The 13,174-nt window shown below is 35.5% G+C and overlaps 1 protein-coding gene across 1 annotated transcript in view; it reads right to left on the bottom strand.

Moving 5' to 3' along the window:
* The window catches only part of LOC135224061 (beta-1,4-glucuronyltransferase 1-like), a 46,095-nt gene extending 34,681 nt beyond the window's left edge, over positions 1–11,414 (bottom strand). The window contains exon 1 of the mRNA XM_064262976.1: positions 11,070–11,414. The gene's annotated coding sequence lies outside the window, so the exon portion shown is untranslated. The remainder of the gene's footprint in view (positions 1–11,069) is intronic.
* Between the last annotated feature and the right edge of the window lie 1,760 nt (positions 11,415–13,174).

The following is a 13,174-nucleotide window of genomic DNA, read 5'->3' as shown; positions in this document are numbered from 1 at the left end:
TGGATCATTTATACTATAGCCTTTTTTTTTTCATGCCAATACCTTTTTGAATTAAAAAGGAATTTCCCTATGCATCACACGACGTATCAAGTAATCCAGAGCAGGTTCTCGTTTTTTTTTAATACATAAGTTATTATAAGTAGTGGTGGATTAAGCCCGACTGTACGCGCCGTAAAAATTAGAATATCATGTTTTATTCCTTTAGTACATGTAATATCCTGTATTTACGGACTCACGGTCTGTTGTTCGAACTTCCCTATTGAGAAGTCCAGATAAGCGAGCGCTTACAGATACCTCTATAGTTATAAAAAACATTGATCTGTATCTAGTGTAATTGTAAGATATCCATCTAGGGGTATACAAAATATTATCTTACCTCCTGCAAAATAAGACGTGTTTATCAAAGGAAAATTCTATAAACCTTCAAACATATTAAAATCCGTTTGAACAAAAAAGAGACAGTTAATCAAATAATAACTTATATAGAGGAACAAATCATTCGTCTCATAAACGTGATATTGTTCAACGACCAACAGAATTCTCCCACAACCGCAGTCACAGTGTGCACGCAAAATCTCGAGACGCATGCACCCTCGAATGTCTTAGTGCGTGTAAAAAGACTGCTGGGATCTGAAATTTTAATCCTTCCCGACACTCTGAAATATAACGATTTCCGTGAACAAAGCCTAGACACGGTTGACTCGCAGTAACAAGTTAATCTAGTAATCCACAAAACCTATACATATAAATATCGCATTTTTTTATTGTTGCTAATTTTTAATCCCCCGCCCAATCAGTCTTAGATGAATCTCTCTTATACTCTATCTAAAGTAATATCCGTAAAGTCATTCAAGCAGAGGTGATTCAGCAGAAATTTTCTTTATCTTTTATCTGAATACCAGGAAGTTTCTCCACTAGCGAGTGATCTCTGGGAGAAAAACGGATGTCATTGAAAACAAAATACGGTCTAAGGACAAACATAACGCTATAATACCTACCTTCGCATAGACTCCCAATGAAATGTCAAAATAGAGATAAATGACGAAGTTGAAAATGTTAGTAATAGGAGTCATTAGGAAATCAAATAGCCCATATAATTTTTCCCTCAAACGTCATGCCATAAAAGATCGGACTTGGCGTATCTGCTAGATTTCTGTCGCTTAAACAAATCTGTCACCAGCTTGGACTTACTTAAAGGCTTTTTACCAGAGTGATTGTACCTCATACACTGTTTTCATTTTTCACACTCAGGGGACATTATCAATTTTTTACGTATGCCTCCCGGCTTACGTTTGCGCCCATTGCAATATATGTTTGGAGACTTTTAGGGGATACCCTACATGCTTATATGGTTGGTCTTGTAATCTTTTCTAATACCTTAGAATACATTCACATAAAGTAGAGCTAGTGCTACAGAGACAAAGGCAAATAATCTCGAGCAAAATATCTAAATGAGTTTTTAAAAACCGAACATGTTTATCTAGGTTTTTATGTGTCTAATCAAGGTCTTAAAGTAGTCCATGGTAAGGTGTCGGCATTCATAACTTCCGGTACCTATTACATAAAAAGGGATACAGCACTTTTGCGCTGTAGTGTGTATTACAATCGTATGTAAATATGTAACTCTTCAATCATCACAGCTCCTTTAACAGATCTTACGAAGAAGGGGTAGATTTATTATGGTCTGAAAAGCATCAACAGGTGTTCGATATCTTAAAAGTGGAATAATGCAGCTCACCTAACTTAAAAATCCCTGATTTAAATAAGGATATTTTTTTCTATTTGCAACAGACGCCTCAGACCAAGGGGTAAGAGGGGTACTACCTCAGCAATATGATAAACAGTTCTTTCCTATAGCTTTTTATTCACATAAACTAAAGCCCTCTGAAAGTAAATCTGCAGTAATAGGCAAGGAAGGGCTAGGTATCGTTAACTCACTAGTACATTTAAGTTCATAATCTAGGGCTATCCTCTTAAAATCCTTACTGACCATAAGTCACTTACCGAGTTTTTCAAAGGCTTTAATCACAGTCCCAAAGGAACTCGTTGGCATATGATCATTCATGTCTTTGGAGCCAAGTTAAGGGAAAGCAATTATCATAGCTGACGCATTATCCCGCAATCCCGCACCATACTGCAAAGAACCATTAATTGGACTAAAAGATATAGAAACATCCGTGCCTATTGTTAAAACCGTATCTAAACAAGAAAATTCCTTAACCCAAGAGATCGCGAGCATTGAATATCTGGGTCGGAGCGCAGAACTGTTACAAACTGAACAAAGCAAGAGTCAACAGCGATAAGCAAAACAATAAACACTTCGAACGGAAACAGAGTCAACAGCAATAAGCAAAACAATAAATACTTCGAACGGAACCCTAAAGCAAAATATATTTAAGTCTGTGTATCAGAATAATGTAATCAAATGTAATATTATATGTAGGTCCGTGACGAGGAAAACCCGAAGAACCACAGCAGATGACTCAACGACCAGGTATTAAGTAATAATCTCTTTCATACCAATCGTCCTAAACTGGTTGCATTCCGTCATCCAGGGTTCCCTATTATGTCACAGAAAGCCAAATCACTACTGTTTTACTGGCCTACAATGCTTATAGATTAAAAAATTAAAAAGCACATAACTGATTGTAACACGTGTCATGAAAACAAGGGACACACTAAGACACCTGTCAGTTTAAGGGCCTATCACGTGCCAAATCAGTCCTTGAAAGAATACATGTAGAATCATTAACAGAGTTACGAGTCTGACAAAGGAAATAAACAAACACCTTAGTGTTAATAGTCGCCTTGACACGTTATATAGATTAATAGCACTAAAAAAAAAAAAGAAAAAAAAAAACACTGCCAATTGAGTGTGCTAGGAATATTTATGAGTGCTAAAGATCAGTAACATGGAATTCAACACATGATAATCTGACTCGGGTGGTGTAAATCAATAATCTCCTTAACTCGTTGTGTGAATTCCTTTCCATTAAGAAAACCAATAATATATTTTATCACCCAGAGTCAATCGGGTTTGGTAGAATAAACGGATAAAATAAAGAAAGTGTCAATGTCTTACGAGTTACATTCATGATATTGGATCCGAACTGGATTATAGCGGTTCTCGTGGTTTTCAATACCTTTTTCATTCATATCTTGTATCTGTAGAAATGATACTGCAAGTAGCCTTATACGTATGCCGCTAGAACACTTTTCCACATATTCAAGCCAACCATTAATTTATCAAATATATATATATATATATATATATATATATATATATATATATATATATATATATATAAATTATATAAATAAACAAATATAAAAAATATAAAATAAATATGAATACAAGTGGAGTCGATATAATACACTCTGTAAGAAGTCGGAAGGGTTACAAATATAACAAAAAAAAGGAATCACGATAAAATCAATAAGCAAAAACGTAACCATAGGTTAATTAAATATCCAAATATATAGAGTAAGATTTAATTTGAACTATAACTTAACGCTTTAGTAATGACAAATAAGCTAAAAGTTCAAACCACATATCAAAACCTACTGTCATATTGTCTGTCCCGTGATTTATATTCGTAGTCAATGAAAAAAAAAAAAATAATGAATAAAATAAATAAAATAAAAGAGATTTTAAAGTCAGGAAGTCTAGAAGTGAAATGTATATCTATGGCGAATAATCTTATACAGGGCAAAATAGTATATATAAAATTTGTATGGAAACCCTTTTCATTAGTTTGAATAAGGAATATCTAATTTAATATAATTACATTTATTTACAATCATGCAGATTTCCAACATGAAACTAATATATTGTTAAATTTTGGTACTGTTTTTTTTTTTTTTTTTTTTTTCAGACATTCTTCTCATGTGGGTGGAGAATTAAAACAAAAAAAATATCATTTGAAAATACTAAAGTCGTATCTTTACAGCAAGTAACGTAACTCTTAAGCTGGTGACGACGTCATCAGTTCTAGAAGGTGCCTGTCGCGTTTGCCGATTCAGCATTGTTCCTTTTAACCTCAATAAACCACGTGCAAAGCAGGTTGGCTGGAGAAAGGAATGCTTAGCTCATGAACTTCACATGTGGTTCATAGGTCATGATGACATTCATAGCCATAACCTATTCTTATCCGCATTGCAATGCAAACTTGGTTAAGGAATCGCAATCATTTTAAAAATTGATAAGCAAAATAAGCAAATAGAATTTCTATAACAACAAAATGAATTATTTTTTTCTGAACCTCATAGACAATTAGAGTCAATAATTCAGCTTATGACATTGGTAAACGGACATTTAGAAGTATCAAGTCATGATATGAAATATTTACTTGCAACATTAGTCTATGACAATTCAAGTAAATCACATTCATGGGAAAATGTCACATTTTCTTGAAAAAAACCCAAAGCTTATATAGAAATTAGTTACATAGTGGGTTCTTTCGTTGCATCGCCTGCCTATTAATAAAGTTTTAAAAATTAACCTCAGAGGATGCGCGCGAGAAATTTAAATATGAAACTTTTGTTAGGGGCACATAGGATCGGATTTATCACAGCTTAATTTCAGTTAGCATAGAGAAATACAGAATCATGATTAATATTCTCTTTGACTCTTATGTTGCCTGGCAATCTTACAAACAGCTCCGTTTCACACTTCTTTGTCTAGTAACTTACTACCAGTAATATCGAATTTTCTTTGGGATTCGTATCGATATCTGTTTGTTTATAATTATGGATATTTTCACAGTCATCATAGACCTGGATAGGTTCACTCATTGTAATGCCAATGGATAAAAAAAGTTTGTACAGCTGACTCTTTGAATTCCATAAAATATCAGCTTTCTCCCGCCCGTATTTGATGTTGTCTGAATTTACTTTGCCCTTGTGACAAGTATAATTTCACTTGTAGGCTGATTAATGGAACCTGGTTACAGTATCCTGCAGTACGAGAGTTTCACATCGCAACTTCAAAAAATCGTTCGTCCGCTGCGGACTACGGCAGTCAAGTAACAACCGCCTACAATAATGAAAGGAATAAGCACCATCATAAGTGAATAAGCTTATCTCATGGACTTCTTCGACCGACACCTGTATCCCGTCGTTAATCTCGTTTTAATGCGGAACGCTCCGGCGGCTGTCGGAAATCGACTACAAAAGGGACATACTTCGACTTACGACAGCAAGGATATTCAACTCTACTTTGCTGGCGAAGGACTCGTGCTGGGGGATGATTTTATTCATCGGTGAACGTATTCGTGTGGCTTAGGATGCAGAGAACAAGTATGAGCGCAAATAGAACGTTGGACCCCGCCCCCGACAGATTTTCCCCTTGTTTTAACCATTTGGAATTGGCCATTTCATTTGGCTCTAGGTGGTTGTCTGGAACTGTGTAATGGACGAAAAGTTGTTCGAACGCTAGTTAAATGTGTAGTAGTATAACCTCGGTCATGTATCCTATATATCAAAGTGTATGTATCATATATATGATCATAAATAACAGAATCGAAATATATCTTTGCGTGTACGCAATAGGAATCTATTTAAAGTGCACATATATTAATCATAATTATATGAATCCAATACATATGTATAAACAAATCAGGTAGCCTATAATCAATCTGTTACCTTTTATCTTACCAATAACTGCAGACATATAACAGTTAGCATAAAAATCAACGAATCAATCAGCATAAACATTAATAATTTTATCAATTCATATATGAAATTTTTTATCAGTTTAAATATGATTTTTATCATGTTATCAGAGTACATTAGTATTTTCTGTAGCATATGTATCTTAATGTGATGAAGTGAAAAACTGTATCAGTATATATCACGTGATTACTATTATTTACCAATATCATTATGTTTTATATCTTATTACTTGAATCTGTATTTGTGTACACCATGAATTTTTTTTTTACCTTATAAGTATTTTCTATATATATATATATATATATATATATATATATATAATATATATATATATATATATAATATATATATATGAGCTGATTTCGATACAGTTTTGAATATGCCTTCTCCGTGATATTCTGAAGTCCTGTGAAACCGTTATAAGTGATACTGTGTGTATGTGTAACAAAACAAGTCAGCCGCCAAAGACGTTACAAGTTAGCGTGGCTTGGGCAATTCAAAAGAGTGCCACGTATCTCTATATCCCTTCGTGATTGGCCCTTGTGTCTAAGGAGCCAGAATAACCAATCAGCTTCTTGCATAATGATGCCATGTGTATGGGGATTTGAAACAGGCCGGACTACCGGTCAAATCAGTTCGTCAGCGGGTCGCATACAGTACAGACTGACTGGGTCGAGACACGGAGTGCAGAGTGCCCCGCGCATTCCCGTCGGCCGCCACACAAAGACGTGTATCGTCATGAGTGTCATTAACAGTCTAACCTGCCGTCCGTTTGTGCACTAGTATAGTTAACGTAATAATTACAGTTAAAGGCCACCTGTGTAGCTAAGAAGAATACACCTGTGTTAAATGTTTCATCGATTATCATTTTTGCATGACCTCCATTGCATGCACGTGAACTTATCTCTCTCCTGTTTTTTCCTTCATATCCCGAACCCACAAATGACCGAGATCAGGTCATATATATATATATATATATATATATATATATATATATATATATATATATATATATATATATATATATCACATAGTGTCTGTATCACACTCCTATAAGTCAAATGCAAGTCAAGCTTGATAATATTCAGTGGTTGGTTTTGTAGCTGACCGAGCTTTATGTAAGTGATTACTATAAAAATATGGAATGTTATTCCATATATATAAAAGACTAAAACTAAAGAGGTCAACCAGATTGCTTGCAGGAATGTGATCAGACCAGAGACGATAAAGATGACAGATACATACAAGTAGGCTAAGTTGACATGCCGTCACCTGTAGTCATTCATTTGTTTTGAAACATTAGTCCAAGCTCCCTGCTTGAGACAACTACCGCGACCTATAATTCAAACGGCCTACGTGATTAGTAACTATGTCATCTGATTGTATGTTCGTATGTTCGAGCTACTGTCTGCTTCCTTTATGATTTGTAACCAAGATGTAGAACAGAATAGAGTTAGCCATCATCATTGGCAGACCTGTACCTCTTTACCTAAGCTTTATCATGTAGAACAGAATAGAATTAGCCATCATCATTGGCAGAAGCGATCAAGCTATCGTCATTAGAAGACCTGTACAATCCTACTTGATCTTCACCATGTAATCTCAGAGAATATAAGTATTTTTTGTGCTTCGTGGTTTCTACTAGAACCTCACATCATTGCCGAATCATCATGAGTTTAACACATCGTCGTCATAGCCAAAGAAGATAATACCGACTTCGTAAGTGATCTACAAACCCCAAGACACTCCAATGAATATGGGAGTGCATAACCAACCGACTTAGCGTAAGATTATCGCAAGTCTAACATTACCTCATAGGGCGCCTTATTATACAAGGCAACAGCCCTAATATATGTACGAAGTGCAATACGAAAAATGAAACCATAAACCACATAGCAAGCGAATGTCCGGCACTTGCACAGAACCAGTACAAAATGAGGCATGATTCAGTAGCAAAAGCCCTCCACTGGAGCCTGTGCAAGAAACACTGAAGGAGTGATAGAAAACGATCAGGCAAAGATCCTCTGGGACTTTGGTATCAGATCAGAACAGATAGGTAGATACATGTAAATAGACCAGACGTGACGTTGATTGACAAAATCAAGAAGAAAGTATCACTCATTGATGTCGCAATACCATGGGACACCAGAGTTGAAGAGAAAGAAAGGGAAAAAATGGATAAGTATCAAGACCTGAAAATAGAAATAAGAAGGATATGGGATATGCCAGTGGAAATTGTACCCATAATCTTAGGGACACTAGACACGATCCCAAGATCCCTGAAAAGTAATCTGGAAAAACTAGAGGCTGAAGTAGCTCCAGGACTCATGCAGAAGAGTGTGATCCTAGAAACGGTGCACATAGCAAGAAAGGTGATGGACTCCATAGGAGGCAGGATGCAACCCGGAACCCCAAACTATAAATACCTCCCAGTCGAATTGGAGGACTGTGATAGACCAAAAAAAAAAATAATAATAATGTTGATGGCGACGAACGAAAATATATATGCAATTAAAAATCATGAGTGGCTTTTTGCACCTAATTTTCACAAAAACATGAGGGAAAACATTTCTATTTTTCACTACAATAATAACAGTCATTCAGCTTTCGTCGTCAAGTAAGGTTCGGCCTTCCCTCTTTCAAATGGCACGAGTTACGAAAACGTTGCAGCTGCCAGCAGTGATAAGGGCCAAGCAAAGATAATATAATTCGTCTGTGAACGTGATAACAGAGCACTTTTCAGCCTTGTTTAATGAAATATCAGCATGGCATCTGGAATGACGTTCAGATTATGTCTCTATAATGTTTAAAAATCTCGTAATGCATGATACTACAACTCTGGCCTGGTCCAGAAGTGACCCCCACCTAATAATAATAATAATAATAATAATAATAATATAATAATAATAATAATAATAATGGACGACATCAAGCTGTGTGGTAAGAGCATCTAGGAAATAGATACCATATTCCAGACTATAAGGATTGTATCTGGGGACCATCAGGATGGAGTTTGGAATAGAAAAATGCCCCTTAGTCAACGTACAAAAAGGCAAAGTAACGAGAACTGAAGGGATAAAGCCTACAGATGGGAGCAACATCAAACACATAGATGAGACTGGATACAAATACACCTGGGAATAATGGAAGGAGGGGATATAAAACACCAAGAGATTGAAGGACACGATCAGGAAAGAATATATGCAGAGACTCAGGCGATACTCAAGTCAAAACTCAATGGAGGAAATATGATAAAAGCCATAAACACATGGGCAGTGCCAGTAATCAGATACAGCGCGGAATCGTGGAATGGACGAAGGCAGAACTCCGCAGCATAGATCAGAAAACCAACCAGGAAACATATGACAATACACAAAGCACTACACCCAAGAGCAAATACGGACAGACTATACATAACACGAAAGGAAGGGGGGAGGGGACTACTAAGCATAGAGGACCGAGTCAACATCGAGAATAGAGCACTGGGGCAATATATGAAAACCAGTGAAGACGAGTGGTCTAAGAGTGCATGGGAAGGAAGGACTACTAAAAGTAGACGAAGACCCACAAATATACAGAGACAGGAGAATGACAGACAGAACAGAGGACTGGGCACAACAAGCTAATGCAGGACAATACATGAGACAGACTAAAGAACTAGCCAGCGATGACACATGGCAAGAAGGAAACTGAAGGAATGATAACAGCGGCACAAGGTCAGGCCCTAAGAACCAGATATGTTCAAAGAACAATAGACGGAAATAACATCTCTCCCATATGTAGGCAGTGCAATGCGAAAAATGAAACCATAAACCACATAGCAAGCAAATGCCCGGCACTTGCACAGAACAGGTACAAAAAGAGGCATGGTTCAGTGGCAAAAGCCTCCACTGGAGCCTGTGCAAGAAACATCAGCTACCTTGCAGTAATAAGTGGAACGAGCACCAACCTGAGGGAGTGATAGAAAACGATCAGGCAAAGATCCTCTGGGACTATGTATCAGAACGGATAGGGTGATACGTGCAAATAGACCAGACGTGACGTTGATTGACAAAGTCAAGAAGAAAGTACCACTCATTGATGTTGCAATACCATGGGACACCAGAGTTGAAGAGAAAGAAAGGGAAAAAATGGATAAGTATCAAGATCTGAAAATAGAAATAAGAAGGATATGGGATATGCATGTGGAAATCGTACTCATAATCATAGGAGCACTGGGCACGACCCCAAGATCCCTGAAAAGGAATCTAGAAAAACTCATGCAGAAGAGAGTGATCCTAGAAACGGCGCACATAGTAAGAAAAGTGATGGACTCCTAAGGAGGCAGGATGCAACCCGGAACCCCACACTATAAATACCACCCAGTCGAATTGGAGGACTGTGAGAGAAAAAAAAAGAAAAAAAAAAATGGAAAAGTAAATCCACAATAATATGTCTGATTGACAAGGAGGACCGTGCAGGTCTTCGAAAGCTTTCTGCTTTGTATTTTAAATAACAAGATCAGCCTATTATTGTGGATTTTCTTTTCCAATAATAATATAATAACAATAACAATAACAATAACAATAATAATAATAATAATAATATTATTGTTAAAAAGAATGACAGAATTAAAATTAAGCGAGTTTATTTTATTATTGCTTTTTTCTATTTTTCTTACAATTCGTTTCTCAGGCTCGGCTGTTTCTGAGTAACTGGCAAATAATCATATTGGTAATTTCTAAAAATTATCAAAATGTTGAAGGTGACCTTTTATTTGATTAAAACAGGATCTCATGTCCCGGCCAAGCACGGGTCGTCGTCAGTGGCGGTGGTGGTGGTGGTGGTAATATTTTATTATTAATATTAATTATTATTATTAGTTTTTTTTTATTATTTTTTTTGGGGGGCGGGGGGAAATCTCTCCTTCACGAGAGTTCATAAAATATTCTAAAGGGTCAACAATAATGTAATCGTTTTACGAGAGTTTTTAACAATATATTATTGTGGAGCCTTTAGAACATTATTATTATTATTATTATTATATTATTATTATTATTATTATTATTATTATTATTATTATATTGAAAAACACCTATTCATACGGAACAAGCCCACCAAAGGGGCAATTATTAACTTGAAATTCGAGCTTCCAAAGAATGTTAAGGTGCTTAGTAGGAAGTAAGAGAAGGTAAAGGGAAATACAGAAAAAAAGTCTCACTTATTAAATAGAACCTCTGGTTTTCAGAGTATAACCACATCTCACGTCACAGCCTTTAACTTCTTTCAAAGGACCACACCTCTCATTAACTGTTACGTTAATTTCACTTGGAAAAAAAAACGATACTACAAGGTATCGTTGCCGTCAAATGATATCTAGTTGCACGTGGTTACGTTACTTCTAAAAATGCACCTACCGTCGGGAATTTAAGATTCGGTGTCCTCTAAATCGTCGTCATCGGTTTCCAAGGCTGTATTGGGGTTAATTTCACCATCGCCGATGAAATCCTGGGCTAATATAACCTTAGGTCCTCGGGTATCGTAGCCTTTTGCACTGTAAACCTCTGAGGATCTCTGAAATATATAAGACTGACTCGCATCTCTGATCGCAGGACAGAAAACCTCACTACAGACGATAAGTGAACGTTGCCCTCGATCTAATCTTATTGCCTATTTTATCCACAACTCCTCTCCAGAGGTCTTACTTAAACACTCCCCTACACATTGGTCCCCTCCCCTTCATACATACACACACACAGACACGCGCGCTCGCACATACACGCACACACACACAACTAAAATGCAATTTGTTAGATCTGTTGAGTATTACTTACTAATGGACTGAGTAAGAATCCATTTCTTATAAGGTTCAGAGAAGCTGTGGAATTGCTTGGCTACTAATTGTAAGTATATACATCTGATTTCAAGACAATAATTACGCAATACATATTATTATTATTATTATTATTATTATTATTATTATTATTATTATTATTATTATTATTATTATTATAAAAAGATGCTCATAGTAGCATGAGTCTTCAAATGTAGAAACAAATCCACAGTTATGAAAATGTACAATTTTCTACTGCCAGCAACAAAATTCGTACAAGGACAACCGTTACAGGAGCTACTGATTTTAACATCTCCTGCCAAATTCAAACAGCAACTTTGATTTGATTGGATTTTATAAGGATCATATTGCCTCGCTTGCAAAAAATCATATATTCACGGCTGACAGAAAAACAACACTAATGACCAAGTTTGAGAACTCTGTCCTTATCATCTTTCATTCTTTGCTTTCCTCTTCAGATAAGATTGTTCTTAATTAGTTTTTCCTAAAACAGTATGATAAAGAATACAGTCTTTAGTTACTAAAACAACATGGGACAGCATATAGTCTTTAGTTACTAAAACAGCATGAGAAAGCATATAGTCTTCAGTTACTAAACAGCATGGAGACGCATATAGTCTTTTAGTTTTACTAAACAGCATGAGAAAGCATTAGTCTTTAGTTACTAAACAGCATGAGACAGCATATAGTTTTTAGTTACTAAACAGCCATGAGAAAGCATATAGTCTTTAGTTACTAAACAGCATGAGACAGCATACAGTCTTTAGTTACTAAAACAACATGGGACAGCATATAACCTTTAGTTACTAAAACAGCATGAGAAAGCATATAGTCTAGTTACTAAACAGCATGAGAAAGCATATAGTCTTTAGTTACTAAACAGCATGAGACAGCATACAGTCTTTAGTTACTATAACAGCATGGGACAGCATATAGTCTTTAGTTACTAAACAGCATGAGACAGCATTGTCTTTAGTTACTAAACAGCATGGGACAGCATATTGTCTTTAGTTACTAAAACAGCATGAAATAGCATATAGACTTGAGTTATTAAAACACCACGAGACAGCATATAGTCTTTAGTTACTAAAACAGTATAAGAAAGTGCATAGTCTTTATTTAATGAAACAGTATGAGAGAGTGCTTAGTCTTTAATTACCAAACCAATATGAAAAAGTCAAGTCTTTATTTAATAAAACAATATGAGAAAATATATAGTCTTCAGTTACCAAAACAATATGAGAAAATATATAGTCTTCAGTTACCAAAACAGTATGAGAAAGAGCATAGTCTTTATTCAATGAGGTAGTATGACAGCGCTAAATCTTTGATTACTGAAATACTATGAGAAAGTGCATAGTCCTTATTTTCTAAAACAGTATGAAATAGTGTATGGTTTTTAATTATTAAATTAGCATGAGAAAAAGTATATTCTTTAATAAAATAGTATGAGACAGTGTAAAGTCTTTTATTACTAGAATAATATGAGAATGTAGTCTTCAGTTACTAAGTATGAGAAAATATATAGTCTTCTGTTACTGAAACAGTATGAGAAAACACATAGTCTTTCTATTTAATTAAACAGTATGAGAAAGTGTAGTATAGTCTTCAATTATACTAAACCAGAATGAGATAGTATAGTATAGTATTAAATAAAGTCAGACAAGC

The sequence above is a fragment of the Macrobrachium nipponense genome, chromosome 10, assembly GCF_015104395.2.
Source record: "Macrobrachium nipponense isolate FS-2020 chromosome 10, ASM1510439v2, whole genome shotgun sequence".
In the NCBI taxonomy this organism is placed as follows: Eukaryota; Metazoa; Arthropoda; class Malacostraca; order Decapoda; family Palaemonidae; genus Macrobrachium; species Macrobrachium nipponense.
The sequence above is the reverse complement of the archived record's forward strand: the minus strand, read 5'-3'. Positions and strand labels throughout refer to the sequence as shown.